Source organism: Pleurodeles waltl, chromosome 4_2 (assembly GCF_031143425.1).
Source record: "Pleurodeles waltl isolate 20211129_DDA chromosome 4_2, aPleWal1.hap1.20221129, whole genome shotgun sequence".
NCBI classification, from domain to species: domain Eukaryota; kingdom Metazoa; phylum Chordata; class Amphibia; order Caudata; family Salamandridae; genus Pleurodeles; species Pleurodeles waltl.
The window spans coordinates 297,214,564-297,241,696 of NC_090443.1; positions in this window are offsets into that span (position 1 = coordinate 297,214,564).

The following is a 27,133-nucleotide window of genomic DNA, read 5'->3' on the forward strand; positions in this document are numbered from 1 at the left end:
AACTTCGGCGGATCCATTGCTTCCTTTTAATTATGCTCTTACGGAGCCCATCTTAGAGCTAAGGAGGAAGCCTATGTCGTCACCTGCTGTCATTAGGTCTGTGGCAAAGAGGTACAGAGTGGCGCATGGAGATCCGGGGTTCTTATCAAAAATCCTACCCCGGAGAGTCTGGTTGTTCAGGCCTCTTGTTCCACACGGTCTGCACCAGGCTCCTTTCCTGTGATTCCATCGGAAAGGGAATTCAAAAGGATGGAGCAGTCGGCAAAGAAAACCTTCTCTTCTTGCAGTATAGCTCTCAAGGCAACAAATGCTACCTGTGTTCTTGGTAGATACGTCCACGCCCTGATGGATTCGGCTAGGGCTATGGTTCCTGACCTGCCGCAGGAGGTGCAGGGACAATTTGGTGAACTCCTATCGGATGCTCAGGCTGCAGCAAAACAGATAATCCAGTCTGGCCTGGATTCCACAGACTCGGTGGCCAGGGCAATGGGTACCTCTGTTGCTACCTGGAGGCACGCATGGTTGAGGTCCTCTGGTTTTTCGTCTGATGTGCAGACTGCTCTATTGGACTTGCTCTTTGATGGGGAAAAACGTTTTGGTGATAAGGGTGACTCTGTCCTAGAGCGCTTTAAAGACAGTCGGGCCATGGCGAAGTCTTTGGGTCTGCAAGCCTCCTCTATTACCCCTTTCAGGTCCTTTCGGAGGTTCAGGGCGTTTGGGTGTGGAGCCGTTTACCGTGGGAGACCCCAGTCCACGGTCCAGCAGCCTGCCAGCCTCCCATATCAATCCTTTAGAGGGTAGGGAGGGTTCGGACAATAGGGGCCACCCAGCAGCACACTGCATCATCATCTTCCTCTGGAGGGCAACAACAAGGGAAGCAGCCCTAGTTTTCTCCCCATTTTCAACCACACTTCTCCTGTAGGGGGAAGATTACTTATTTTTCTCCACGAGTGAGAGTTAATTAAATCAGACTCCTGGGTTCTGAACATTGTGAGGAAAGGATATGCTCTCCCTTTTCAGGAGTTTCCCCCTCCCATCCCTCCACATCCCTTGTTTGTTCAGAAGACCATCTCCTGTTGTTGAAGCAGGAGGTTCAGACCCTGTTGTCAAAAGGTGCAGTGGAGTTGGTTCCAGAGCAGGAAAGTGGTCAGGGTTGTTATTCAAGATACTATCTGATCCCCAAGAAGGATGGTCGTTTGAGACCAATCCTAGACCTGAGGATTTTGAATTGGTTCCTCAAACAGCAAAAATTCAAGATGCTGACTCTAGCGCAGGTACTTCTGGCGTTGAACAAAGAGGATTGGTGTCTGTCGACTTGCAGGATGCTTACTTTCATATCCCTATTCTCAAGTCGCACAGGAAGTATCTCTGGTTTGTGGTGGGGTCGCAACACTACCAGTTTGCGGCCTTCCGTTTGGTCTTACTTCAGCACCTCGAGTCTTCACGAAGGTGATGGCAGTGGTGGCAGCAAGTCTCAGAAGGAAGGGGATATTGGTATTTCCTTACCTGGACGATTGGTTGATCAAAGCCAAGTCTCCAGAGCTTGTGTTGCGTCACTTGCAGATGACAACTCAGTTGTTGTTCAGTCTGGGTTTTATGATAAATGTACCCAGGTCTCACCTGGAGCCCTCTCAACGCCTCCTGTTCATAGGGGCAGTACTGGATACTACATTGAATCGGGCCTATCCTCCACCTCAGCGGATTCAGGACATCCAGGCGTTGATTCCAATGTTTCAAAATGGAGCAGTTGTTCCAGTCCTCAAGGTCTTACACCTGCTCGGTTTGTTTGCTTCTTGCATTCTGTTGGTCACTCATGCACGTTGGCACATGAGGGCTCTCCAATGGTTTCAACACAAAGGGGATCTTGAGGAGTCAATAACAATTTCCAGAGACGCTGCAGCTGATCTACGATGGTGGGCTGTGGACGGCAACCTTTCTCAAGGAAGGCCGTTTTCACTACCGCCTTCGGTGGCCACGGTCATGACGGATGCTTCCACTCTAATGTGGGGAGCTCATCTGGGGGACCTGGAGATCAAGGGTCTTTGGTCTTCAGTGGAACAGACTTTTCATATCAATCTGAATTGCGGGCGATACGTCTGGCTCTCAAGGCCTACCTCCCGTCCCTTCACGGTCAGTCAGTTCAGGTCCTGACCGACAACACTGCCGCGATGTGGCATATAAAGAAGCAGGGAGGAGTAGGGTCATATCTTCTCTACAGAGAAGCTCTGCGACTCTGGTCCTGTCTTCAGGACCATTAAATTTGCTTGGTAGCGAATCATCTGGACGGAGTGCTCAACGTACGTGCAGATACTCTCAGTCGACATTTTTCAGCCGATTACGAGTGGTGTCTCCATCTGGATCTGGTCCTGTACATCTTTCAGATGTGGGGTTTTCCGGGGATAGATCTGTTTGCAACTTGGGAGAACACGCACTGTCCGTCATTCTGCAGCCTCCAGTATCCGGTGCAAGGAGCTTTGGGGGATGCGTTTCAGATCTCTTGGTGCAACCAGTTGCTTTACGCATTTCCCCCATACCCTTGATCCCTAGGGTTCTGAGAAAGATTCCCCAAGATCAGGTTCAGGTCATTTTAATAGCCCCGTATTGGCCAAGAAGGGTGTGGTACACGGACCTTCTCCAACTCTCGCTGTGCCCTCCGCTCCGTCTCCCTCTCAGGGCAGACCTCCTCTTGCAGTCGCAGGGGCAGGCTCTACACCTCCACCTCCAGAGCCTGCACCTTCATGCCTGTAGATTGATTGGGGCAACCTGACTTCTTTTTCACTCCCACCAAATGTAGTGGATGTTATTCTATTGGCCAGGCGACACTCCACTAAGAACGTTTATGCCGGCAGGTAGGCAAAATTCATGGCTTTGTGTGGAGAGAAGCAAATTGATCCTTTGAGGACCCACCTCCGATATTCTGTTATTTGCTTTAGATTTAACACAGAAGAGTTGTGCAGTTGCTACTGTTAAGGGCTATTTGGCGGCATTGTCAGCCTTTCTTTGCCTCCCAGATCAGCCCTCCTTGTTAAAATCGCCTATTGTTATTAGGTTCTTAAAAGGTTTAAATAATAGGTTTCCTCCCACTCTTTTTCATATGCCTCAATGGGATCTGAATCTCGTTTTAGCTTTTTTAATGGGGTCACCGTTCGAACCCATGCATTCTTGCCCGTTAAGGTTTCTAGTTCTTAAAACAGTTTTCCTAGTCGCTATAACCTCGGCTAGGCGGGTTGGTGAGCTTCAATCTTTTTCTGTTAAACCCCCTTTTACCTTGTTCTTTCCGGATAAAGTGGTGCTGAAAACCAGGGCGGCTTTCCTAACAAAAGTTGTCACTCCTTTTCATATAGGGCAAACCATTAGCCTTCCATCTTTCTACCCTCCTCCTCACCCCTCGAAGGAGAAAGAGAGGCTTTACCGTTTGGACCCTAAAAGGGCTCTTAGTTTTTATATTGAGAGGACGAAAGGCTTTCGCCTGGAGGACCAGCTGTTCGTGGGATATATTGGACCGAGGAAGGGCATAGCAGTCCATAAGAGAACAATCTCCAGGTGGGTCATTCTTTGTATCAAGATTTGTTACTCGTTGGCAAAGAAAGTTCCCTCTGAGGGCATCAGAGCCCACTCTACCAGGGCCAAGTCCGCTACGTCGGCCCTGGCAAGGGGGGTTCTGGTGGTGGATATTTGCAAGGCAGCAACTTGGGCGTCCCTCCATACCTTCGCAAAGCATTATTTCTTGGACTCAGAGGTTAGGAGGGAGGGCCATTTTGCACGATCTGTTTTGCAGGGTTTCTTGGTGTAATCAATCAGGCACCCACCTCCGAGTGAGGTACTGCTTTGGGACTCTATTAATAAGGTGAGGAATCCACAGGTAGTTGTATCCATCAGAAGAACAAGTTACTTACCTTCGGTAACGCTTTTTCTGGTGGATACAATAGCTACCTGTGGATTCCTCACAGTCCCACCGCCTCCCCGTTGCCTGCCTGATTACACTAAGATGTGTGGTTTCATAGGTGTATGTACATTTTGATGTTTTTCTGTATATGTAAATGATGGTTTTGATTCTATTGCATCCTGGTGGTTTATGTATATATGTATTTATTGGAGCTATTGTGAGGCAGGTATTCACCTGTTCGCCTCAAAGGCACGTAAAAAATGGGTGAAACTGATGTCAGCACACCGGCGAGGGCCTCTTGTTGGCACAGTGACGTCAGACGGAGTCACGTGGAGCCATGCAATTGTGACGTCCTCGTCGACGTGGAGAGCTCGGAAGAAGATTTTCCGTCGGATGCTGGCGCATGGGAGAATTCATAAGGTGAGGAATCCACAGGTAACTATTGTATCCACCAGAAAAAGCGTTACCAAAGGTAAGTAACTTGTTCTTATGGATGTGTCATAAGACATAATCACCCCTCCCATGAATCAGCCCTGCAGCGTGCCCATACATCACCCACATTGCAGCACAATGGAAGGTCATTGTAATACACAATAGTTACAGAGACAATTATCCAACGTTTGCTATGTAAACACTACCTGCACAATAGGGATGGGGTGCATCAGGAGCACTCATGGAAAGATGCTGCCCCGGGACACAGTACATTTTGCACATGGCTCTAAAACAACATTTGCACAGGAACAGGCCCTTCAGGTATCTCGGGGGCAAACAATAGTAGATCCAAGTGACATGGCTATCTGCATAATGTGGAAGTGCAAGTCAAGAAAGCAAATACAGCAGCAACAGCATGGGCCAAATATCTAGATGAAGTAGCTGTCAAAATGGACACATGCTAAGTCAAATGCAAAGGAAGCTACACAATGGAACACCCTCCATGTGTGGACAAACAAAACTCCAGCTTCCACACAAGACGAATGTACAGTCCATATCAGGGGGACAAGTTTAACACCATACATACTGACATTGGACAACAGAAGGTGAAATACTTATCATACCAAACATAACACAATGCAGTGACACCCCAATTGGATTAACACCCACATATCCATATAGGCAACATCTACCTTTGTATTGGGTGAAGCCAGCACTGCCCACAAAATCAGATATTGTGAACAGCAGCAAATGGATCAGCAAGCAGGCTGAAACACACACAACTTTAGGCATACAACACAAGTTACTCAGGAACAACATAAAGGTAGAGAAGAAATTGCAGGACAAATGTGGACCCAAAAAAACAACAATTTGGGTTTATTAACTCAAAATTGTTTAAAGCAAAGGCCATTGGCCAGTTAGATGTCCATGCACAGTGCTGTGCCCACACTTGACTCCAGTCACTGCCAGGGAACCTCCACGGGAAGTGGCATCAATTAGACAGGCAGGCACCTTAGGGATCATCCTTGGGTGGGGTCAGATTTGGGATGAGTGGGTTTGGGTTTGGGAGGGGGGTCTTTTTCTTTGGAGGGGTGGGCTTCTTTAGGGGAGGGGTATGGGTGCTTGCAGTTGGGAGTGGGTGTGACAGGGGAGGACGTGGTTGTGGAAGGGATGGGTTGGGATGTGGATGGGGGCCTCAGGTTTGGGAGGGAGTGTCGGGAACAGGGGAAAGGGCAAGTGAGAAAAGGAAACTCTCCTTGGGGAAACGGGGATGGTCTGCAGAAGGAGTTGGGGATTTGGAGTGGTGGGATTCTCTGTGGGTGTAAATGCCTTGGGTGTGCGCATGTGTGAGGTATGCTTGTGTTTGGGTGGTGTCTGTTGCGTGTGAGTGTGGGCATTTGCGTATTCTGGGGGTTAGGAGGTGGAGGTGCTGCGTAATGTGAGAGTGGTGGATGTGTGTGTGTGTCTGTTGGGGCTGTGTGTGGGTATACTAAATGTGGTGGATGTTTGTTGGGGTGGTGTCTGCGAGTATGCTGGATGTGGTGGATGTGTTTGCGTGTTGGGTGGTGTTTGTGGGTATGCTGGATGTGTCTGTGTGTTGGGGTGGTGTATGCAGGTATAGTGGATGTGTCTGTTGGGGTGGTGTCTGCGGCTATGGTGGATGTGTCTGTATGTTGTGCTGATATATGGTTGGTGTGGTGGAAGTGTCACTGGCTGTTGTAGGGATGTCTGTGGGTTTTCTGGATGTGGTGTGTGTGTGTTGGTGGGGATTTTGGGGATGTCTGTTGAAGTGGTGGCTGATGTGTTGTTTGTGGGTATACGTTGAGTGCCTGTGTGCCGGTGTGTCTTGTGGTTTTTGTGTTGATGTGTGCTGTTTGTGTGAGTTGAGGTGGGTGCATGCGGATGTGTTTGTGTGCTTGGGACAGGTAGTGGAATAGGAGATTTTGATTGGGAAGAGGGAGGTGGAGGGGGAAGAATGTAGGGGGTGACTGGCTGCCATCAGTGAGGAGGCCAGAGCCTGAAAAGATCGCCAGACATGGCACTATGAATGCTTTTCAGCAAAGCATTGGTCTGCTGAAGTTGTCCGGCCAAACCCTGGATGACATTCACAATGGCAGTCACAGAGATTCTCCTGAGGAGGTCAATAGCCTCCTCACTCAGGGTAACAGGGGCTGAGGTGCCTGTGGCAAAGGTGACGCCCACCCTCTTGGGTGAGCGGGTACTGCCAACTAGGTGAAGAGCAACAGGAAGGGTGGCAATAGAACTAGAGGTGGTGGACAAAGATGATACAGAAGCCGTTCCTGATGGGTCTGCCACCACTAGGGAGTGGCCATTTGAGGAAGAATCTGATAATGATGATGTTGATTTTGTCTCCTCCGTGGCACTCTCCTCACCCTCCATGGCACTGTGTCCCTCTGTGTTGGTGGTGTCATGACTGGAGGTACCGTGACCAGATGCTTTCCCACTTGGTAGTGTCCTGTCTCCCTCACTTGCCTGGGCAGATGCTGCAAATTCAAAGAGGAAAAGGGTACCACATGTTCCTGATCGCACTTGAACAGCCAGGATTAGCAAACATTACCATGACGTCAAGTAGGCCCCAGGAACAAAGTACATCAAAGTGCCTCCTACATGTACCATACCATTATGTATGCATGCCATCTGAAATTTCAACAGTTGCCCACAGGAAAATCAGGATCTCAGACAACTACAATTGCTTGGCGGAAGTTGTGCAATCACACTAATCATTGAACAAGTAGGAGGCAACAACACCTTCAAGGCTTTGCTTCATGGAGCATAACCCAGTTTTCTGTTGTCACACAATAGTAGGTCGATGTCAGGTTTGTTCCCACAGATCCCACAAAAGGTCATGCAGACATCTATTTGTCACATACACAATAGAACAACAATAAGAAATTATGCTTCTAAAACCTATAACAATTGTAAAGTACACTGTTCCACAAAAAAGGAAAAGAAACACAACTAATATACAGGGAAGCATAGATAGTCAGGTGCAGGACAGCCCTCACACATCCAATAGAATGTCAAGCTTCATCACTGGGCAAGCTCCTCATCAGACCGGCACTGCAATGTCTGACGGGCCACCCCTCTAAGAAAAGGAGGTAGCTCTTTGCCGGATATTTCTTTTATTACTGATGGTAAATGTGCCTGTAGTGGACACAAGCTATAGATGTGTGCAGGAGAAAAAGAAAGTGAAATGTAAAATTGTCTCTAAACCATACCCATCACATTTAATACTTCAGAAAATGGTTCAGGCCAAGATTAAAAAAGATATGGGGAGTGCTTGTAGAGATAATGCTCAGCCGCACTCACATTCCTTATATGTAAGGGAAGGTGAACACTGTCCAAATTCCTATAGTACTAGGTCGACATGTTTCGCATCTAGGTGGCCACGTAGGATCCAGTGACGCTTCTTCAGGACCAATAACATAGTTTCCCCTAATAATAATGCCCGACCCAATTAGGATACAATGAAGCAGAAAATATCCGGTCACTTACTCATACCAACTGCACGTCAAGGTCAGTCTAGTCAACAAGTCGCCCTGTAGAATATAAAGAGCAATGGTACATATACTAATGAACAGGTTGTGTTTCAAAAAGTGATTAAAAATAAAGTATGGTTAGTGTTAAATACGCACTGTGCTCGTGAATAGCAAATGTGAAAGCAGTCAAGGGAAACGTGAGCTTACCATCCCAAATTATAGCACAGGCTCCATAGGAACGTATGCCCCCAGAAACAGGTATGCAGTACTGAGCAGAAATAATATACAATAAACACAAATTATGAGAGGCATAGACGTGTAACACAGGCAGTCATATACTTTTGTAAATCATGAGTCACACATATACTCAATACCAACTAAAAAATCAAATACAAAATTCACATGATCCAGTAATGTTAAGGATGTCAAATGAGTAAGACCCAATCAGAATACTATGAAAAAACTAAATGTATCGCCCAGAACGAACACAGAAAATTCTGAGGCAACCAGGTCTCAATACACCAGAGTAGATCCCGTGACGCCAACCAATGTACTGTAGCTGGTTGGCAGAAACGAAATTGATTGTATCAGTGTGGCCACTCAGGTGTAAAAAAATCGCTGAGGTGCATATGATAAAGAGAGGAGATGGGGAATTGAGGATACTCATTCACAGATTACCCGCTTCTGACCGGAGACCTACCCGGGGGCCGCGTTCCTGCAAACAGCAGTGGAACGTGACCTCAGCGTATTTAACACACCGCAAGCTTGAATATGCGCTGAACCTGGAAATACTCCCGGTTGGTTGTGCACAGTCAGGTGGTCATAAAAATTAATCAAACTAGGAAAAGAACTGATTGCAAAAAGAGGCCCAGTCTGAGCAGACAGAGCCGGTGTTACTATTGGCTGTGCATAGTCATCTGGGCAAGTGAGTAATAGAGGTAGAAACAGGCCTATTCAGAGAGACGTCGATATGCACAATATCGGCATATGAATAGGTCGAAGTTAGTCAAGAGGTTAAGGCTATCAAATTTAGCCTACTCATGGCTGGTAAAAGCCATGGGTGAGATAACAATTATCTCAAAGTGCAAAAGGGTAATAGCCAACACTGATAATTTTTTTTTTTTAAAGGTAAAGAGATAGTTAAATAAGTGTTGGAACCTAGAGCACCGTAGTGGCAGTAGAGATGACATAAATGGCCAGAAAATATGCAGCAAAAAAGAAGAAAAAAGGGGGGACAGAGCCTGGATCTGAAAAATATGTAAAAAATATGCGTGTATAACCAGGGAAACTTTCTTCACAGGGTGACAGTAAATGTACACAGAAGTGTCATGGTGAATATGTCCAGTCATGATGTTAAGTTGCCCCAAGGGATATCATCATTGAGTCCCAAAATATGTGTCTTCAGTTTAAAGACCCAGCGTTGTTCGATCCTAAAAAGGATCCTGGAGTCATTATGTGAAAATTGAGGTGCTTGCAGTACCACCCACCATAAATCGTCAGGGCCATGTTTTGCTTCCCAAAAATGGACACTCAATTTGGTAGTTGTGTGGGAGCACCTAATATTACTGCGGTGTTAGTTAATCCTATTTTTGACCAGTCTAGTGGTCATGCCCACGTACCGTAGCTTGCATGGGCAAGTGATCATATAGACGCAGTTGCGTGTGTTACAGTTGGTATGCCTATTAAGGTGCTATATGCCAATTGGGTCCAAATCCAATCTCTCCAAACGTTTTGTCAAGGGGCAAACATTGCATGTGCCACATGGAAAGTGGCCAGTAACTGGAGTAAGGTCCCATAGGGAGGTCTGTTGAGGCAGGTCTTGGCTACTATGTGGGCATGTGTGTACCACCAGGCCCCTAATGTTTGCAGTCCTTTTGAACGCAAACAAGGGCTTTTGCACCTGAGTGCCGCCACTAAGTAAGATAGCCCACCTTTTGTTAATCAATTTCTTCACAGAGTTAGACAAAGGAGTATAGGTAGAGACGCACGTCAACCGGGTCACAGGCTCCTTCACAGTAGGCATCAATAGAGCGTCTCTATGATTGTTGTGGGCCCTCTTATAAGCAGAATGCTTTGGGTAGTGTCTCTCATATAATTTAGCCTTAAGATCACTTGACTGAGTTTCAAAAGACAGTGTAGAACTGCAGTTGCGGCGCAATCTAAGAAACTGACCAAAGGGTAGATTGTCACGCAGAGCCTTCGGATGGTGACTTTCATAAAGTAATAGACTATTGCGGTCAGTGTTCTTATGACATGTACCAGACGTCAATTTGCCTTTATAAATTTTCATCAAGAGGTCCAAGAAGGCGACATGAGTCACAGAAACATGGGCAGTGAAATTTAATACGGGTCAAGAGTATTAACCCATTGGATAAAGTGCTCTACGTCTCCAAGGGTTCCATGCCACACAATCAGGATATAGTCAATATATCTCCGCCATAGCTTCTAAAACCTGCCATTTCTGATGGATACAACTACCTGTGGATTCCTCACCTCATGAATACTCCCATGGCGCCAGCATTCTACGGAAATCTTCTTACTAGTCTCTGCACGTCGACGAGGACGTCACTGTCTCGCACGCGACGCCGTCTGACGTCATACAGGCAATAAGAGGTCCTCGACGACGTGCGGACGTCAGTTCCCTTTTTTCCGTGCATTCGAAACGGTTATCTTCGAGGGAGCAACTGTTACTCTTGCGGTTACAGTGTATATCTTGCTGCGTACTCTTTCTCTGTGGAAATAATGTCGCAGAGAAAGTCTGGATTTAAGCCTTGTCGTGAGTGTGGAGGCAAGATGTCGGTGACGGATCCTCATTCCGATTGCCTTTGGTGTTTGAGCTCCGACCACGACGTCTCGACTTGTGATTCGTGTCAGCACATGAATCCGAAGGCCATTAAAGAACGCGAGGCGAAGCTGTTTATGGCCAAGTCAAAGGAGAAGCATCACAAGAAAAAGTCTTCTCCAAGACATCGGCGTCATCGAGACTCCCGGCGCCGTAGAGAATCTCGGCGTCATTCAAGGGAGGCTCGTTCCAGGTCTCCGGATCGGCGCCGGAGGACATGGGAGGTCAGCCCCACGGTGACGCCGCATCCTTCGACGCCGTTGCTCTCTCCGACGTCTCCAACTTCGCCTGGACAGGCGTCGGTGATTGAGGTATTGGAGCCTCAGGTGTTTTCTCCGGCGCAGACGCCGAGGCCGGCGTCGGGGTCGCCTCCGAGTCAGGCACCCCAGTATCCGGCTTTTCCCACCCCTGGAGCCGATAGTTCCGCATTCTTGAATGCGATGTATGCCATCTTCCAACAGATGGCTCCAGGGGGTGCTCCGGCTGGGCCTTTGGCCTTTTCTTTGGGTGATCCTGCGCCTCTTCGGCCGGCACCCTTTATGCCCTTTCTCCCGTTTGGGAACGTGGGCTCGGCGCCAGTGTCGGCGCCGGTGGCCGCTCCGATGGGTTCGGAGGGATTGGCCCCAGGGATTTCCATCCCGTCGACGTCGAGATTTCGGCCTGTGACTCCGGTGGGTCCATCCGTTTCATCTGCTCTTCAGTCGGCGCCGAAGTTACCTGTGGCGCCGGATGCGGCGTCGGTGGCTTCGGAAGATCGGCGCCGATCTCCGACTTCGGCGGAGGTGTTGTCGACTCCGCGGATTGAGCAACGACTGCATTCAAGGAGGCGTGCTCTCCGGGTACTAGAGGAGCAGGAGTACCAACGAGCCCTAGAGGAAGGAGAGCTAGAGGACTCGGGTGATGGGCTGCGTGGACTGGAGTCGGCCAGTGGGCTGGACACTTCCCCTGAGTGGGACCTTTCGTCCCCGGGGGAATATACCGAGGAAGCTGCTTCCTTTCATACAGTGGTACGGAAGGCAGCTAGTTTTTTGGACCTGCCTTTGCCGGTGGTGGAGGCGAAACAAAACCTTTTGACAGAGGTGTTGCATCCGGCCTCAGCCGCGGCGGAGCCTCTATTACCTTTTAATGACGCTCTGCTGGATCCGGTTTTAGAGGTGTGGAAGAAGCCGGCATCTTCCCCAGCAGTTCACAGAGCCGTGGCCAGGAGGTATCGGACGGCTCCAACTGATCCTGGTTTCCTATCTAGGCACCCTACGCCGGGGAGCTTGGTTGTGCAGGCCTCCTGTTCGTCCAAATCAGCGCCTGGTTCTTTCCCGACGGTGCCTGGGGACAGAGACTCAAAAAAGCTAGAGGCGCAGTCGAAGAAGATTTTTTCGTCCTGCAGTCTGGCGTTAAAAGCCACTAATGCGACCTGTATCCTGGGGAGGTATATTCATGCTCTGATGGATGACATCTCATCTTCGTTTACAGAGCTTCCCCAGGGTCTTTTGGATCTTGTCTCTGATGCCCAGGCTGCTGCGACCCAAATTATCCAGACGGGACTGGATACCACCGACTCGGTAGCCAGAGCAATGGGCACAACTGTGGTGGAAAGGAGACAGGCCTGGCTACGTAACTCGGGCTTTTCGGCAGATGTACAGTCCACATTGTTGGATCTCCCGTTTGATGGGGACAAACTGTTTGGGGCTAAGGCTGATTCGGCCTTGGAACGTTTTAAGGAGAGCAGGGCCACGGCTAAGTCGTTGGGACTCCAAGCTCCTTCTTCCACGGCCTCTTCCAGATTCTTCAGGAGGTTTCGTGGATTTGGGCGTGGCTCTTCCTCCTCTTCCTTTCGGGGAAGATATCAGCAACCTGCCTCTTCCCACCCCTATAGATCTTTTAGGGGGAGGGGTAGGGTCCGCACCAGGGGAGCCTCTCAGCAGCACTCTGCCTCTTCCTCATCCTCTGGCGGGGTGCAGCAGGGGAAGCAGCCTTAGGCTTCCACCATTTCCCACTCACTCCTCTCCTGTAGGGGGAAGATTACAGCATTTTCTCACCAAATGGGAGACTGTTACGTCGGACACTTGGGTTCTCAGTGTTGTGGGAAAAGGCTACACCCTTCCCTTTCGGGAGTTTCCGCCCCTCATCCCGCCCCGCCCTTCGTATTGTTCACAAGAACACCTCCTGTTGCTAGAACAGGAGGTGGAAGTCCTCCTTTTAAAGGGCGTGGTGGAGTTGGTCCCGGAGCAGGAAAGGGGTCAAGGAGTTTACTCAAGGTATTTCCTGATTCCCAAGAAGGATGGTCGTTTGAGACCAATTCTGGACCTGAGGATCTTGAATTGGTTCCTCAAGCAGGAAAAGTTCAAGATGCTGACCCTAGCACAGGTGCTTTTGGCGTTGAACATGGAAGACTGGATGGTGTCTGTCGACTTGCAGGATGCTTACTTTCATATCCCGATACTCAAGTCACACAGGAAGTATCTCCGGTTTGTGGTGGGATCGCAACACTACCAGTTTGCGGTCCTTCCGTTTGGTCTTACTTCAGCACCTCGAGTCTTCACGAAGGTGATGTCGGTGGTTGCGGCAGAGCTCAGAAGGAAGGGGATAGCAGTATTCCCTTACTTGGACGATTGGTTGATCAAAGCCAAGTCCCCGGAGCTTGTGTTGCGTCATCTGCAGTCAACAACCCAGTTGTTGTTCGACCTGGGCTTTTCGGTGAACGAGCCCAAATCTCACCTGGAGCCCTCTCAGCGCCTCCTGTTCATAGGGGCAGTACTGGATACGACATTGGGTCGGGCCTTTCCTCCGCCTCAGCGGATTCAAGATATTCAGGATTTGGTTCCAATGTTTCGAAACGGAGCGGTAGTTCCAGTCCTCAAGGTCCTTCGTCTGCTCGGTCTTTTTGCCTCCTGCATTCTGTTGGTCACGCATGCTCGCTGGCACATGAGGGCTCTTCAGTGGTGCCTCCGAAGGCAGTGGTCTCAACACAGAGGGGATCTAGAGGGTACTGTCAAGATCTCCAGAGATGCTGCTGTGGATTTGAAGTGGTGGATTGCAAGCAACAATCTTTCACAAGGAAAACCGTTCCAGCAGTCGCCACCAGTGGCCACAGTCATAACGGATGCTTCCACTCTAGGGTGGGGAGCTCATCTGGGGGATCTGGAGATCAAAGGTCTTTGGTCTCCAGAGGAACAGATTTTTCACATCAATCTGTTAGAGTTACGGGCTGTACGTCTGGCTCTCAAGGCCTTCCTCCCTTCCCTTCGTGGTCAGTCGGTACAGGTCCTAACGGACAATACTACCACGATGTGGTACATAAACAAGCAGGGAGGAGTGGGGTCGTACCTTCTCTGCAGAGAAGCTCTTCGACTATGGTCCTGGGCAAAGGACCATCGGATTTGCTTGATAGCAAACCATCTGGCCGGAGTCTTGAACGTGCGTGCGGACAGTCTCAGTCGCCACTTCTCGGCAGACCACGAGTGGCGTCTCCATCCAGATCAAGTCCGTTTAATCTTCCAGAAGTGGGGGTTTCCTCGGGTAGATCTGTTCGCCACTCGAGAGAACGCGCATTGTCCGTTGTTCTGCAGCCTTCAGTATCCGATGCAGGAAGCATTGGGGGACGCGTTTCAAATGACCTGGTGCGGCCAGTTGCTTTACGCGTTTCCTCCCATACCCTTGATTCCTCGAGTATTGAGGAAGATTCGCCAAGACCGGGCTCTAGTAATCGTAATAGCTCCGGATTGGCCAAGGAGGGTGTGGTACTCCGACCTTCTCCAACTCTCAACATGCCCGCCGCTCCGTCTCCCTTTCAGGGCAGACCTCCTCTCGCAGTCGCAGGGGCAGGTTCTACACCCCAACCTCCAGAGTCTGCACCTACATGCCTGGAGATTGAACGGGGCAACCTGAGTTCCTTCTCTCTCCCGCCTGAGGTAGTGGATGTTATATTAGCGGCCAGGCGACACTCCACTAAATCTATCTACGCTAATAGGTGGTCTAAATTTGTTGCGTGGTGTGGAGAGAGGCAGATTGATCCTTTACAAGCTCATCTATCGGACGTTTTGTCTTTTGCTCTATCTCTGGCGCAGAAAGGTTGTGCAGTGGCTACCATTAAAGGTTATTTATCGGCCTTGTCAGCCTTCATATGTCTTCCAGACCAACCATCTTTATTTAAATCCCCTATTGTTATCAGATTCTTGAAAGGTCTTCTAAATCAATATCCTCCAAAGCCATTCGTTATGCCGCAATGGGATTTGTCCTTAGTCCTGACTTTCCTTATGGGGTCCCCTTTTGAACCTATGCATTCTTGCCCCTTAAGGTATTTGTTTTTAAAAACAGTCTTCCTGATAGCTATAACATCAGCAAGGAGAGTGAGTGAGTTGCAGGCCTTATCAGTAAAACCCCCTTATACAACTTTTTATGGGGATAAGGTGGTGTTGAGGACCAAGGCTGCTTTCCTCCCGAAGGTTGTTTCACCCTTCCATTTGGCTCAGGCAATTACTTTGTCCACGTTCTATCCTCCGCCTCATCCTTCCAAAGAGGAAGAAAGACTGCACCGTCTGGATCCAAAGAGAGCGTTGAGCTTCTTTATCAATAGAACAAAGGATTTCAGGCTGGAGGATCAGCTGTTTATTGGATACGTGGGCAAGAGGAGAGGAAAGGCAGTCCACAAGAGAACACTATCCAGGTGGGTTGTTCTTTGCATTAAAATATGTTACTCTTTGGCAAAGAAGGATCCTCCTGAGGGCATTAGAGCTCATTCCACCAGAGCTAAGTCGGCCACTTCGGCCTTAGCCAGAGGTGTTCCTGTGGTCGACATCTGCAAGGCCGCAACTTGGTCGTCCCTTCACACTTTTGCAAAACATTACTGTTTAGATTCTGAGGTTAGAAGGGACGGCCATTTTGCACGGTCAGTGCTGCAGGATTTCTTGGTTTGACCATTTAGGCACCCACCGCCGGGCGTGGTACTGCTTTGGGACTCTATTCATGAGGTGAGGAATCCACAGGTAGTTGTATCCATCAGAAGAACGAGTTACTTACCTTCGGTAACGACTTTTCTGGTGGATACATTAGCTACCTGTGGATTCCTCACGGTCCCACCCGCCTCCCCGTTGCCTTTATGGTCTTGCCAAGTAATCCTTGAGTGCGCTCCTCTTGGTCTTTGAGGGTGCAATAGATGTATATATATAATATATTTATATATATATATGGGTATATGTGTATATATCTTTATGTATATACTTGGTGTGTGTATATATTTTTAAAAGAAAGAGTTTTATATATATATATATATATATATATATGTACATAAAAAAGATTTACAGTTATTCATACAATGTGGTGTATTTTTACAATATAATGGATGTTGCTTTGTTCTTTCATTGCATTGCCTGGTTGTTCTCATGCACGTAAAAAATGATTGGTACTGACGTCCGCACGTCGTCGAGGACCTCTTATTGCCTGTATGACGTCAGACGGCGTCGCGTGCGAGACAGTGACGTCCTCGTCGACGTGCAGAGACTAGTAAGAAGATTTCCGTAGAATGCTGGCGCCATGGGAGTATTCATGAGGTGAGGAATCCACAGGTAGCTAATGTATCCACCAGAAAAGTCGTTACCGAAGGTAAGTAACTCGTTCGTTGCTGACAGCAGTACAGTAACTTGGAGAAGGTGACGTGGAAATACTCATGCTTCACTGGAAACAGATCAACAATGCACACTTCACCATATGTAATTTTTCCTAATGGAGTCATGGATGTAGTAGTAATGTTGCTCTGATATGCTACATATTTGGCATGGAAATGGACACTGTAGACAAAGTGTGCAAATTGTCAGGGAGATATATCTCAACAATCCACAGTACAATGAATCAGCAAGCCTCAGGGAAATCAACACTAATGTCTGGCACCCCTTACAATGACATACTCTGATTACATCAGAAGACGCCATTAGTCCTTTGTATGTTGAAGAGACCCAGAGATGTGTAAGTACTTGTACAATGCACTCAACATGCCACCCAATGGGAAACTGCATCAATGTCTCCATTTTGGTCCTGCAAACCCAGATGTCTGTGGATCAATGGTTGCCCCTAACCACATGTGATTCCAATATAACTGCAAGCCACTCCATGATGCATGCCAACAGTCAGGTGACAAACTTTACCCATTACACATCTGCAGTGCACTTTTCCACATGATGCCACATTATTGGCTTGGAAATGTGCATTGCATGTACAAACTCTAGTCCTACCATTCATGTCCCTCATTGCTATTGCAGTTGTACATGCCAACTGACATGCTGTGATGGGCGAGAGTATGTGTGAGCCAACAATCAATGGTGCCACACTCCTGTCTGTGGCACCATATGAAATGTAGCCCCATTGCAAATGTCCTATTCCAAACACAGGTTGTCATGCACATATATGTGAGGGAATACAGAAATCATCCCATGAACACAGGTAGACCATGCATGAAACAGCAGTGTACACATTTTGTCAAAAGAGAAAGGGAAACATACTAAAAGATTGGCAACAGTGATGGCACATAAATCATGTCAATGGACATTCCCCATTTACCAAGGGAAAGTATTGATCTGCAGCTGCACCCAAAGAACAACGTCCTGTCACATGTATGATGGCCATCTTCACTTTACAGACAGTAGTGAGGCACCAGCACTCATCACACACTGAAGACAAGTGTCCTCTGGGAGGGGGGCGGATGCCAATTTACTCATTTGACCAGACACATGGCTGAGGAGAGTGATCCATCACTTCTTTTGTCTTTGGCCTGGAACATTGAAGAGTGGTGGTCTGTAGTGTAAAATGTACACCCACTACAACAACAAACATTACTTGATTAATCAATGCACACAGCCATGTGTAGTCCCTGGAGCAAATTGTTTGTGGATTCACACAGTTGTGTCCTAGGTCCATGGGCCAATAGGCAAGGCACATCAGAATGCACCACTTCACATATCTACTGTGTCACACACTGCTCATCCGTAATCATCATGGGGAGATGTCAGAATTTAACACATTAACTTGGCAACGTGACCAGCTGGAATATGCCCTGTACTCACCCACTTGTGGCTGCTGTGTTCCCGTCAAACACCCATCAAGGTCTGGGTATGCCACTGCCAGGATGCAGGCCATTAGGGGGGTCATGGTCCATAGTGCACCCCGCCCGCTTTGGGAGGACAGCCCTAGCTGCCACCTCTGCGATCTTCCGGGCCCAGTGTCTCAGGTCCTTCCACCTCTTGCGACGGTGGGCACTCTGCTGGCTGTGGACCCCAAGGGTCCGCACCTTAAGAGCAATGGCTCTCCATATCTTCTTCTTTTGATGGACGTTTACCTGTATGGATGCAAGAGACAAATCCAGTCATTACAATCACAAGTTTTTGACCAAATGGTTGTGTCACACACGTCAGAAACACCAAGCAAAAAATTGACAATTTGTCAGCACACCACAAGTGTATGGCACACATGCCATTAAGTACAGGGACATGACTACACACCTTTGTAGCCATCAGCAGACTAACCCACTACACTGCTTATGGCCTACAATGACTAAGCAAGCCACTAAGCAGGCCGACCGACATTAGGTAGTCCATGCTCCAGCAACATGTACTGTAATGTGAGCCATAACGAAACACTACACACCTATGTGGCTTCTGAAGGTTAAACGCGTTAGGCCTGACTGGACCAACACATTTACACTCTCTGAGATTGACTCACTGCAACTTCCATAGTACAGACTACACCCTTACACTTGTTTGACAATGAAGAGGCTGGCATGGTGAGTGCAGAAAGTGTCTTCCCTGCACATGTGTGAACATGTGGTTACCAAGTGCAGATTCATGCCACTTCAGGGGGGTGTGCTGTTGTTTGTACCTGTACCACAGAACACTCCTTTAGACATATGTGTCTATCCTACAAAGATGGCATCCAGCATACAAAGGTATGCACTGTACAAATTCTGCTATGTAACCAAGCTATTGAGTCGCATGTCATGGCCTCCCAGGAATCTACACACTGTTGGCACTGTGGGTCTGTCATTTGTGCAATAAGCCTTTACAGGACAAATATGACTTCTGTGAAGGTGAAAACAGAGCTGTGGGAGTAAGGGACCGGTCGTGAGTCAAAGACACACATTGACAGTGGTGCAAAATGCACATATAGACTAGTTCAGGGATTTACCTCTGTACTCATTCCTAATCTAGTCAATGGACTGAGGCCTATCAACACAAGGAGGACTGGGAGATTTTACTGGTCCAGTGTACTTACTCCCTATACATGAACCTATAACAAAAATGTGTACACTGTTCCAAGGAAAGAGTATTGTTAATGAGGACGAAAAGTAGACTGAAAGAAGATGTTGTAGGAGTGCCCTCAACCAGTCGTCACAGTCAGTCTAGTTGTAGGTCGCCCATCCCATGTAAAGACAGGGCATCATAGGGACGGGTAAAACCTCATGACCAAGGTGGGTTCATTAAACCCGATCGGTGGTCTGCTGTGTGCCTACCCGAGGTCGCGTGCCTCACATCTGACTGAGGCCTTCAGGGCAAGTGTTGCAACTAGAGCCTCATATTTGACACATGACAGGATCTGCTGGTCTTCAGGGAGTGGACACAGTGCACAGTTGCATAGCCACAGCGACTCCCCCACAGCCTGGACTATGTCCCATACTGGGAGATACATTATCAGGCCTCTGCAGGCTGAGCATACAGAACCTACATGTCACTCACAATTCCACCACTTCCATGCATGACTGTACATCAAGTGGCCATCAGCAATGTGGCTTGTGGTTTGTGTGGCAACCTGAAGGCAGAGTGAGTCATGATATGACTTGCAGACAGCAGTTTGTCAAGGCCAGATGTGGGGTGAAAGATCTGTGGAACTATACCCATTGCTTTCAAGATCCTCAAATGACTCAGTTAAGATGCACACACAGCTCATGATGTTGTGCACAAATATGTTGTCTAACATTTACAACTATCATAAAGAAAGAAATGTCATTGTATGGCAGTAAGGTCTCCTTGCCTAGTTATGTGCATCCAGCACAAGGAGGATCTAGGACCTCTAAAAACATCACACAAGACAATGTGAATGAACACAACATATAGTATTGGTCACCGATACCTGCACCATGTATGTCCCATTGATGCCACACAGGAGCACTTTGTAGTCTGTGAGGTGGGCATGTATGGTGTTGAACAGTCTTTTGATTGTGCACTTGAGGTACTTACCTGTTCTTCTGGTGAGCCATAGAGTTGTCCATACAGGGGAAGGACCTCATTCACAAGCTTCTCTAGCTCATCTGGAGGGAAAGCAGGGGCTCTTTCACCTGCGGAACATGGCATGATTGCTCCCAGAGGGAGCACACAGCAGCTGAAGTAGTGGAGGTGTTGCTGGCAGTGTCAGGAGTCAAGTGAATGATTTTGCAGAACATGGCGGACACGTAAGCCACATAGGTGGTCATCACTGCCAATGGACACAGCCATTGTGCCGTGACTGCCACAGGCAACAACATTAGCCTATGGTTGTGTCTGCCGCGGTTGGTATCACCTACCATGCAGACGACTTCCATCGACGACCATGGATGGTTCCCAATGTCCAGTGGAGTAGGTCTGGCAATCGCCATTTTGACGGTACAAAATACTGTATATGGCTCTGTAAACTGTGTCCCACCTACAAGATATGTGTAGAATCCTCACAAACATCCTTATTCTGTCTTGTTATGTAGGTCCTACTACACCCTACAACCACTTGTGTAGTGTGTGCAGGGCACAGGTGGCGTATGACGGCATTGCTCAGGCCACCATTCTAAACAGTTTTTTGGATGGTTGGAAAATATAGTCACATTTCGGGGGACAATTGCGTAGCAGATAGTTGGGTTTTGCTAGAATTCATGTTGTGGATATGTGTTGACAACCATGGGGGTCACATGTGACCCTTATGTACTTGCCAGCTGGGATGTGTACTGTGTGTCATATCTATCCAGTCAGAAATACTTTGTTGCATTATATTGTTGGTGTGCATCATGTATGTTTCTGTGGACACACTGACTAATGTTACAAATCATGTTGTGTCGCATAGGCACCCTGGGACAGGGAGGATGCAACAATCTCCTGTCTATCGTTCACTGCCAGACCTTCAGACCATGGAAGAACGCCACATCATCCAGTTATACCGTCTGAATTAGTGGACTTATGCCATCAGTCGGAGCCAGATCTGATGCCAGCTAACAGTAATGCAACTTGCATACCACCCATTGTACAAGTCATGTCAATGATTGCAATTCCTGGCCACAGGGTCCTTCCAAAATATAGTGGCCCTATCTGCTGGTATGTGCCAATCTATGTTTAGTCTGGTGTTAAAGATTTCCTCTCAGCAATGTTAAAACACATTGACAGCTGTATCAGGTTCCCCCAAAGTGAGGATTTAGCCAATGTGAAGGCCGACTTTTATGGTTTTGCCTGCCTCCCACATGTGGTGGGAGCAATTGATGGCACAAATGCTGGCTTGATGCCACTGCAGGCCACTGAACAAGTATATTGCAGCAGAAAGAACGTCCATTCCATCAACATGCAAGTTGTCTATTTGGCGGATCTCTAAATCTCAAATGTGTGCCCGTTATCCTGGATCAGCCCATGATTCCTTCATAATGTTGAGCCGCAGCATTCCCCAGGTAATGTCACAACTGCACCCAAAGAGGGCCTGGCTGGATGGTAAGTCACTTCTGTCCTGATTGTGTGTGAGCAATGTCAGGAGCTACAATCCTGAAGTGAGTGACTCGTAGCACTTATGTCCCATTTCTTAACAAAATACTCAGCATATCTAAACCGATCTTAGTTGTTGACGCCGCTGAGTAATTCCACAAATCCAGGGAAGTCCACTTCAATGAGGCCCATGGCAGAACACAGCGGCAGTGGAGAGGGCTTTTGGGCTCCTGAAGGCCAGATTTCCCTGCGGAGGTATATGCCTTACGTCCCAGACGAAGGTGAGCCTGCAGTGCCACCGGCTGAGAATCCTGAAATGCCAACTTAGGATGACAGTGGTGTAAAGAAAGGAGTTCACTTGCAAGAAGATCTCATCAACGGCTACTTTTCATGAGTGTAATTATGTCATGTGTTGTAATGACTGTGACTGTACGATGAACTGTAGTTGTGAGAATGTATGGAGTTGAGTGTTTTAGAAACAGCTCGGGAGCTGATACTCTGCAATATTCAGCCAAAGGCTGTTTGATAAGATAGCTTTTGACACCCCCCCACCTTAATGATGTAGCTTTGTGTCAGTTTCCTTGCAATGTTCTTTATTTTCCATTTTCTTGCTATGTGACTTGTGTCGTAGGTATGGTTTCAAATCTATACTCCTTATTTTGTTAGTTGTACAGGTACCTTCACCATGACATCTTTGAGTGGGCATTTCAGAGTTGTGACATTGGCAGGTATTTGATGCTGTTCTGGCATACAAAGTGGACATCAATTGTTCCAGGTAATATAGGTTGCAGAGTTTGGGTGTATGAAACCTGTCAAGACAGCTTTGCACAGTGTTTGGGCGGAAGTTCAGAAGTGCTCATTGTACTTGTTGTGTGTGCTGTGGTTGGCCTGATACATCCATTTGTCATCCTGTGGTCAACAAATATGTAGTCCTAGCTTATGACTAAGTCATTTTTCCTTCACATTGGCTAAACACTATTTTTGTATAACCTGTATGTAGCTGTAGATGTGTTTCATCATTGTAGGCCACAGTGACAGTGCCTCAACACTGACATATGTTTGTGTCATACCACTAGATGCATGGGCATTAGACTGTGATGGCCCTGTGATCAGGGACTGTTGTATTGCCATCTGTCTGTATTTTGGATTATTAATGATGTTGACTTACTTTGGTGAGGTATGTGAGGTATGTGATAAGACTCAAGCTGCTGGCATCAACCACATAAATGTTTGCCTATTCTACAGGACAGTGTCTGACAAGTCCCTTCCTTCGGGGGTCTTGGGGACTGTACCTGTCAATTTGTTAATTTACCCAGTATGAGTCAATCATTCATGATTTCCAGTAGTTCAGACATATTGACAGCCTATGTGCTAAACACTGTATTAAACTTTTTAGTTTGAGCAGACACGTGTATGTATGTTTTTACTTGGCAGAGTTGTAATCCTGAACTGGACACTGTGTATGTGCAACATATCCCATCTTGAACAAGTAACTTAGATTATCCTTGTTTGGTTCACACGGTCTGACATATCTACGTGGCTAGACATGAAATCAAAATCAGCAGACAAAGAGTCAGTGAAGGGTGATTTTATTGTGCAGCTATGACTCAACAAAAATTCAAATGTGAAGGCGTCAGTCATGGTGAATTAAATCATTGGAGTAGATGCCACCCCGTTCGGAGTCCACAGTCCAGAGTCATCATCCCATTGGAAATGATAGGTGGTTCAGGATCAGCCCAGAGTGAATATGTAATGCACAAAGGAGGTCCTTAAGGAAGACGGTTATTACTGGCAGTGGAGGGTGTCTTGCCATCCGCACCTCCTAGATTATTTGCTGTGGGGGGATCTGTTGCTACAGAGGCAGTGGTATCTGGGACTTGTTGTTCCTCTGGCAGGGCCTCCCTTCCAGTGGCTGACACCAATGTTGATGGGCCTGCTGTTGTGAGCCAAAGGAAGAGGTAGTCTGGTTCCAACTTGTTCCTGGATCCTCATTGTCTGAAGTGTTGTGCTGCAACTCAGGATCCAAGACTGGGGGCACGAGATGGTGGACACTGCTAGAGACACAGGTTGGTGTGCAAATGGTTGCCTGGGATGTTGAAGTAACAGAGTTGGGTGGTAACGTTGTGTGCTTAGTGAGACTCACTGTTGCTGTCTTAGTAGGTTGCCCAGATGAGCCAGAACCGTCCTCCACCTCAAGATGTCCAGGTGTGTTGGCACTAAGGGCTTCATTCAGGGGGTTAGTGGCGGTCTGTTCCGTGGCCTTTGTATGCCCAGCAGCAGATCCACATGTTGATGTGAAACATACATTGTTACTGATTGAATTGTGACATCTACCTCTAACGGTTTAGGGTTACAGTAAGCAGAGACCTTGTACAAAGTTTAGTTGTAGTTAATCCAGTTGTGGCAAGTAACCATGGTATTGGGTGATTTGACATGACATGTGTGAAGCATGCCAACCCATTTTGACTCAAGCAGCTGCTGAGATGTGCAGATCAGTTGCATTTTGGAGAATGGCCTGAAGTTGACATCTTGCCGCCAGTGCAGCCAAAACATTGAAGAAGCAAGATATGGCGTTGACTATTTGTCTGTGTCTGCTGCTGCTGCGCTGCCAATCTGGTGATCAATCTTAAGGCCTTATGAATACTAGTTGTACACACTGGGCCTCAATAGTTTCATCTTGGCATAGCAAGTCAAGATGGAGCTAAGTAATCAGACACATCTCTGATTTGAGCATGATCTATGCTTGGTCACTTCCAGGTGAGTATATTTGTGAGTTGAGTTGGGGTGCAGCAAGTGATTTAATACTCCGTGCGGGGGGAGAACTTGCCGTGGTCGGTTAGGTTGATGGCATCGGTGAATGAAAAAAACCTGTTGGCTTCCTTGTGTGCCCACTCAGGAGGCAAATGAACCGGTCGGGGAGGTTGCTGCGGACAAGCTGGGACCCACGCCCACCACATGGGGTAGTGCTGGCGCCTAAGGATAATATCCTTTCGGTGAGCCCAATTTCTGTACTAATGACATTTACAGCGCTCCAACATGCGATCATTGGAGGTGCTTTTGTCATATGGAGTGGTGACCCTGCTACCAGTGTTCTTCTTTTTCCCCATGGTTAATGAGAAGTGAGAGTTAACTTGGAAAGAGCTCACACTAAGGTGGCTTCCAGAGGCACAGGTGCTTAATCTAGAGCTTGCTACCGACGAGGGGCTCTTTCATGATTTTCAAAAGTAAATAAACAAGGTTGTACCTTTCAGGCACAAGAACCAAGAGACGCGAGCCAGCCTCTTCCAGTCGATGATAAGCAAAGACGCTTTGAAGTGCTTTATAATCGCCCGCCTCTTTGCAGTGTAGCCTGGGGGACATGGTCCCACCCCAGGCAGGTCAGCACATAAAGGTCCAAGAAGGAGGCATTGGGAGCATCAGAAACACGCCCATGCTGTACAAGGTAATCTACTGATGTAGCTGCTTGCACCCGCCACCCTGCCCTTCACAGTCTTTGACAGTCCTGTTCTACACGTGCAATAATTATAGCCTTTGACATCCAGAAATCAAGATCCTTCAAGACAAACCACCTCCTTAAATTGCTGCAGTTAAAGTACTTTATAGATTTAATTTAATGCTCTAAAGGCTCTCTAAGCATTTGAGGATTCAAAAAGAAAAAGAAGAGGAGGCGAATTCCCCCTTACCTCTTCAGCCGAAAACTCTTCTAGCAGTTTGCACTAATGACAGCCTTTTCAGGAACCAGAAGTATTGCTGCGAAATGATATTGAGGCAGGCGGGCATGGTATGGGCGAGAAGGCAGCGACCCGGCAGCTTGCAGGCAATGATCACTCCCCTGTATCCTCGAAAGCCAGGATCCCGCAGCGGCCGACTTGCCTTCCTCTGAAGGTTGCCCCATTCGACCTGCTAAAAGTTAAAGTATAGCTAATCGGGCAGCAGGCAGGCTCTGCTCCTCAGTAAACGATCCTTAATCAGTAGGGTACAGTGGGATGCGGGTCTCAGTGCAGTCGCAGTGGTTACAGGTCCGCCATCTTGGAACGCAAAGCATTCATCTGGTTGGTAAACTGTTTACACATGGCCACATTCTCTGCTGCATTGAAGGTGCACAGTGTTAGTCAAAGCCAATATATTGTGAAACGATAATATTGAAGCAGGCAGGCATGGTATAAGCGAGAAGGCAGCAACCCGGCAGCTTGCAGGCAATGATCACTCCATCTGTATCCTCGAAAGCCAGGATCATGCTGTGCCTCCTCCTGAAGGCTGCCCCGTTCAGCCTTCTAAAAGTTAAGTATAGCTAATTGGGATTCAGGCAGGCTCTGCAAGTCAGTAAACAATCCGTAACCAGCAGGGTGCAGCGGGAGACGGTGCAATCACGATGGTTATGCGTCCGCCATATTGGAACGCAAAGCAATCATCTGGTTGGTGAACTGTTTACACAGAGCCACATTTTCTGCTGCACTGAAGGTGTAGAGTTAGTCAAAGCCAAGAGGAAGCTAGGACAAAAATGAGTTGTGTTAGATAAGCTCACACGTAAATGTTACTGACAGAAGCTTGATAGGCAGCTAGATCAGGAAAGCTCTTTGCTTGGTTTCTCAGCAAGGAAAGACTTTGCTCCATCACATTAGGATTACATGGCCCGGGGGAGGTGTGATTGTGACAGTCAGGAATCAACAAAACCCTAAGGAGCACCTGAAAAGGTCTTTGCAGAGCCACATAAGACGACAGGGGAAAAGGTTGAGGCTTTTCTAAAGGAGGTTACTTGCCCATATTGCCTGCAGAGCAGTGCAATTTCCTTGAATCCCTGCTGATGAAAGAGAAGTTAATTAAAGACGTAAAAAGGAATCTAGCTATGCATTAGCAAGGTAGTGACGGCTTCATGAGTGCACTTCATATAGGCCCTCATTATGACCTTGGCAGGCTGCTACAGCCGCCCGCCAAGATCTGACCGCCGGGTGGCCGCCAATGCGGCCGCACCCCCGCTGCAGTCATTATGAGATCCCCGCTGGGCTGGCGGGTGGAAACCTGGTTTCCGCCCGCCGGCCCAGCGGGGATCTCGGCCGCAACATAGGAGCTGGCTCCAAATGGAGCCAGCGGTGTTGCGGCCGTGCGATGGGTGCAGTTGCACCCGTTGCACTTTTCACTGTCTGGATAGCAGACAGTGAAAAGCTGCATGGGGCCCTGTCAGGGGGCCCCGCGACTCCCCGTACCGCCAGCCTTTTCCTGGCGGTTCAGACAGCCAGGAAAAGGCTGGCGGTAGGGGGACTCGTAATCCCCTGGCAGATTACTACCGCCGGGGCCATTGTGGCGGGAAACCGCCGGCCCCGGCGGTGCGACCGCGGCGCTTCCGCCGCAGTCGTAATGACCAGGGAAGCACCGCCAGCCTGTTGGCAGTGCTTCCGTCATTTCAGCCCTGGCGGTCTTGAACCGCCAAGGTTGTAATGACCCCCATAGTCTCTTATCTAGGATTAATTTAGATGACAAAATACTAAACAAAGTTCTAGCCGAGTGACTAGTGGTGTTGGATGCTGCCCAAGTCAGTGAACATCAATGCAGCTTTATACCTGGTGTAGTACCATTCAGAATCTTTAAGACTTAACACGTCTCACATGCTGTAAGTTGAACAGGATAGTGCTACATCATTAGATACAGAAAAGGCATTTGCCCATACGGTGAAAGTGGATACTATGCGTGATGGAAAGTAGGATTTAGCCCCTGCTTTCTCACCTGGATTAGGCTGTTACACACTAAACCCATGGCCAGTGTTAGATCTCGAGGACTGGTGTCC